This window comes from Nerophis lumbriciformis, linkage group LG27, assembly GCF_033978685.3.
Source record: "Nerophis lumbriciformis linkage group LG27, RoL_Nlum_v2.1, whole genome shotgun sequence".
Classification (NCBI taxonomy): Eukaryota; Metazoa; Chordata; class Actinopteri; order Syngnathiformes; family Syngnathidae; genus Nerophis; species Nerophis lumbriciformis.
In genome coordinates this window covers 27,517,555-27,523,554 of record NC_084574.2, presented here as the reverse complement: position 1 = coordinate 27,523,554, position 6,000 = coordinate 27,517,555, and positions in this window count along the sequence as shown.

Sequence of the window (6,000 nt, the reverse complement as noted above, 5' to 3'; positions counted from 1 at the left end):
GTACCCACTGTTGATTTGAATGTACCCACTGGAGATTCTAATGTACCCAGTGGTGATTTTAATGTACCCATTGTAGATTCTAATGTACCCACTGGTTAATTCTAATGCACCCACTGGTGATTCTAATTTACCAACTGGAGATTCTAATTTACCCATTGGTGATTCTAGTGTACCCACTGGCGATTGTAATGTACCCATTGTTGATTTTAATGTACCCACTGTATATTCTAATGTTCCCACTGGAGATTCTAATATACCCACTGGAGATTTTAATGTACTCACTGGTGATTCTAATGTATCCACTGGAGATTCTAGTCCACCCACTGGTGATTCTAATATACCCACTGGAGATTCTAATGTGCTCACTGGTGATTCTAATGTACCCACTGGTGATTCTAATGTTTCCACTGTTGATTTTAATGTACCCACTGGGGATTCTAATCTACCCACTAGGGATTTTAATGTACCCACTGGAGATTCTACTTTACCCACTGGAGTTTCCAATATACCCACTGGTGATTCTAATGTACCCACTGGAGATTTTAATGTACCCACTGTTGATTTTAATGTACCCACTGGATATTCGAATGTACCCACTGGAGATTCTAATGTACTCACTGTTGATTTTAATGTACCCACTGGAGATTCTAATGTACCCAGTGGTGATTTTAATGTACCCATTGTAGATTCTAATGTACCCAATGGTTAATTATAATGCACCCACTGGTGATTCTAATTTACCAACTGGAGATTCTAATTTACCCATTGGTGATTCTAGTGTACCCACTGGAGATTGTAATGTACCCATTGTTGATTTTAATGTACCCACTGTATATTCTAATGTTCCCACTGGAGATTCTAATATACCCACTGGAGATTCTAATGTACTCACTGGTGATTTTAATGTATCCACTGGAGATTCTAGTCCACCCACTGGAGATTATAATGTACCCACTGTTGATTTTAATGTACCCACAGAGATTCGAATGTACCCCATGGAGATTCGAATGTACCGCATGGAGATTCTAATGTACTCACTGTTGATTTTAATGTACCCACTGGGGATTCTAATGTACCCAGTGGTGATTTTAATGTACCCATTGGAGATTCTAATGTACCCACTGGTGATTCTAATGTACCAACTGTAGATTCTAATCTACCCATTGGTGATTCTAATGTACCCACTGGGGATTCTAATGTACCCACTGTTGATTGTAATGTGTTCCACTGGTGATTCTAATGTACCCACTGGAGATTCTAATGTACCCACGGTTGATATTAATGTACCCACTGGAGACTCTGAGGTACCCACTGGAGATTCTAATGTACCCACTGGAGATTATAATGTACCCACTGGAGATTCTAATATATTCACTGGAAATTCGAATGTACCCACTGGAGATTCTAATGTACCCACTGGAGATTCTAATTATCCACTGGAAATTCTAATGTACCCACTGGAGATTCTAATGTACCCACTGGAGATTCTGCTCCAGCCGGTGTCGGCCATGGAATATTCTGGAGAGACATTCCCCCAGTTGCCCCCAGGTCCGTTAATTAATCCCACAGCATGTGTGTCAGTGAGCGGGAGTTAAAAGCTGAAAATGATCATCAGTGTGTTTGTCTGCCATTAATCCGAGTCACTTGCTGCCGGCTCACAGTCGAGCAAACAAGCGGCGGCAAGTCGCTCTTCTGTGGCTCACATGCATGTCAACCCGCACGCCATATCTTTTGACTTCACTTCCCTGATAATTAGCCCATAGGACTAATTATCACTCGCCTTACGGGACATGAGATGAGACGTGTTGACAGTGTCGTGGAGCTTTGATCAGGATGTGTCACTCAGAGAGTGTGAGACCCTGTGGAAACACTCACGCATGCAGACTAGATAAACAAACATTGTTAAGTCCTTCTCACTTGCGGTGCAGTGTGAGTTGTGCCTCTTGCGCAAGTCTATTACTTGTGTTCCACTGATTGGTGATGATGCTACCATGTGGGTGTACGGACTAAACTTTGACTCTGCTTTGACGAAATAACACAAATCTGGTGTAAACGCCAGATTTTTGACACGGTGCAGTGTAAAACACTTCAGGTCAAGAGTAATTTTAGCATTGTTTGTTCCTCTTTCTTGTCGAGTTTATTTTAAGGAGACGACAATCTTGTTTTCTGTTACTGGAAGCCAATTAAAGGGTGAGAAATACTTTGTTATTTTGGTGTCCTTCACACCTGGTAGGTTGTATTCAGTCACATGAAATAAATAAAGTGGTCAACCAAACTAACATGGCTACTTTGCCGCAAACAGTGTGAATACTATCAGTACGCAAGGGGCCTAGATTTTACCAAAATGTAACAGTGCAATAGAATAAATCCCTATACCAGTGCAACGGTACAGCGGGAGAAGGAGACGGCACGGAGGCAGGGACGCCATTATTGAAATATATAAATATATATGAAGTGTGTGATTAACCCAAATGTATAAGGTGTGACTATGTGTAGCAGAAATATGAGGTGTGTTACCAGATGGTGTTGAAGGTGCGTGTTGAGATCGGTGCGGAAGTCCAGAAAGGGCAAGGCAGGCTCGGAGATCCAGGGACAGGTAGGAGGCCAGGGGCTGGAGCGAGGCGTCGTGGTCCAAAGGCAGGCGTGAGGTCGAGATCCAGGAAGGCAGCAGAGAGTCCAGAGGGGATCCAGGGAGACGAGACACACATCTCGAAACCAGGGGAAGACGACGGGTTGCTGGATGACGACACAGGACAAGACACAAAGAGCAAGGAAGCACATGAGCAAAGAAACAAGAGACGTGAGAGGCTTACTGTACACGTACAAGTAGCTACGTTCTGGCACTGGAACGCAGGAGACTCATCAGCGTCAGGTGTGTTGATTGCAGAGGCTCGGCTGTAGCAGGAGAGGAAAGCCCGTGGGCGTGTCTCGAGGTGACAACATAGAGTTGACAGGCAGTTGCGATAGCCAATCAGATCACGAGTTGTTGTCAGTAAGGCCTTCAAGATGGCCTAAGGTAGATATATATTGTGATGTTATGAGATGGGTAACATGAGAACTCTATTACCCAGCATGCCACAGTAGTGAAGAGCATGTGCAGAAGCCCCGTTTAGCGGGATGTTTTTGATGAGTGCGCTGTGGAGTAAACTTTAAGAACTTAGCCAACACGCCTCGTCTGCATCTTTTATGTTTAGACAAGACAACACATATTTGCAAGGCCATTTTCAAGAAGGATATTTAAAGAGAAACTACATCTTTTGAGACGTTGTCAGCCAACTCCGGAAACTCGAATGGGTTCTACAAATTGTGAGTTCAGATATTTTATTTCTTTTTTTTTTCACGTTTAATATGTTTTTTTGCAATTTTCATTTTGACAGTACCACATAAGATATGTTTTAATTGCTGATGCGGGTTTATTGATTTTTATATGCGCCAGAAAATAACCCGTTTTGTACAATGTTGATGTGTTTCAATGAGCAGTAGTGCGTAAATGTGTTTCTGTATAGTATTTCTCCAGCAATGGTCATGTGGTGACATCAATGATGGTATTTTGAGAGGTAATCATTGAAGTCGGACATCACTAAAGGCCTCGGTGGGAAACGCACGGCCCGCCACTGCAGAAATCATATTAAAACAAAATTTTCACACATTTTTGAAAAAGCTTCAGGGAGCCACTAGGGTGGCGCTAAAGAGCCACATCTGGCTTTAGACCCCTGCCCTATATGTCATCAAAAAAGATTTGTCGAGTGATATTAAGGATTATGCTTCAACAGATAAAAACTTGGAAAATCATGGCGGTCGACAACTTCTTTGTGTGTGGCTGGGTCAAGGACATTGCTATCAAGACTTTCCCAGATAAATATGTATAGTTTTTCCTCGGGTAAAGTTGCATTTCATGATTTTACTCCACGTCTTGCTACGACACGCCTTTGTAAACAAACGTTTTTTTTGCAGTGTTGTGTAGCAAAAATGCGTTTTAAGAACTTCGACAGAAATAATATCAGAAGTAATATCAAAACAATATTTCCATGGTGTCCATCAATCCATCCATCCAACCATCTTCTTCCGCTTGTCCGCGGTACTTAACAAAAAAAAGGTGGAATAACTGAAAACATGTTTTATATTCTAGTTTCTTCAAAACAGCCACCCTTTGCTCTGATTACTTTTTCGCACACTCTTGGCATTTAACAAACTAACAATTACTGAATCATCATCATATTGATAATGTTATATGTACTCTGACACATTTGTGTACAAATTAAACACGAGGGGGGACCAAGAAGTACCTTAAGTATCATTGACTCTGACTTTCTGGTTAATGTTTGTTAAAGTTTAAAGTACAAATAATATCAAGATTATACTTCAATGGGAATTACTAAAATGATATCAAATAAACCTTTAACAAAGTTATTACTGCAAACTTGTTTGTTCTTCGACTCTCTTCCTTTGTACTGGAGTGTGCCACTTTTGTCGTCGCCTTTCGTAAAATCTTGAACTCTTTTGCCCTTCTTGATAACATGTCGAGGAACTTTGAAGGAACATTTATCCTTTTCGCAATTTGAACGGGATTTGAAAAAGGCACTTTTCTTCGATATAGGCTATTTTTGTTAAAGTTTAACGTACAAATAATATCATTATACTTCAATGGGAAATACTAAATGAGTAAAGTATACTAAAATTATATCAAATAAACCTTTAACAAAGTTACCGCTGCAAACTCGTGCATTCTTCGACTCTCTTCCTTTGTACTGGAGTTTGCCACTTTTGTCGTCGCCTTTCGTAAAATCTTGCACTCTTCCGCCCTTCTTGATAACATTTCGAGGAACTCTGAAGAAACATTTATCCTTTTCGCGATTTGAACGGGATTTGCAAAAGGCACTTTTCTTCGATATAGGCTATGTTTGTTAAAGTACGGATAATATCAAGATTGTACTTCAATGGTAAATATTAAACGAGTAAAGTATACTAAAATTATATCAAATAAACCTTTAACGAAGTTAGCGCTGCAAACTCGTGCATTCTTGGACTCTCTTCCTTTGTACTGGAGTTTGCCACTTTTGTCGTCGCCTTTCGTAAAATCTTGCACTCTTCCGCCCTTTTTGATAACATTTCGAGGAACTCTGAAGAAACATTTATCCTTTTCGCGATTTGAACGGGATTTGCATAGGGCACTTTTCTTCGATATAGGCTATGTTTGTTAAAGTTTAAAGTACAAATAAAATCAAAATTATACTTCAATGGGAAATACTAAACAAGTAAAGTATACTAAAATTATATCAAATAAACCTTTAACGAAGTTACCGCTGCAAACTTGTGCATTCTTCGACTCTCTTCCTTTGTACTGGAGTTTGCCACTTTTGTCGTCGCCTTTCGTAAAATCTTGCACTCTTCCGCCCTTCTTGATAATATTTCGAGGAACTCTGAAGAAACATTTATCCTTTTCGCGATTTGAACGGGATTTGCAAAAGGCACTTTTCTTCGATATAAGCTATGTTTGTTAAAGTACAGATAATATCAAGATTATACTTCAATGGGAAATATTAAATGAGTAAAGTATACCAAAATTATCTCAGATAAACCTTTAACGAAGTTACTACTGCAAACTTGTGCATTTTTCGACTCTCTTCCTTTGTACTGGAGTTTGCCACTTTTGTCGTCGCCTTTCGTAAAATCTTGCACTCTTTTGCCCTTCTTGATAACATCTCGAGGAATTTTGAAGAAACATTTATCCTTTTCGCGATTTGAACGGGATTTGCATAGGGCACTTTTCTTCGATATAGGCTATGTTTGTTAAAGCACAGATAATATCAAGATTATACTTCAATGGGAAATATTAAACGAGTAAAGTATACTAAAATGATCTCAAATAAACCTTTAACGAAGTTACTACTGCAAACTTGTGCATTCTTCGACTCTCTTCCTTTGTACTGGAGTTTGCCACTTTTGTCGTCGCCTTTCGTAAAATCTTGCACTCTTCCGCCCTTCTTGATAACATTTCGA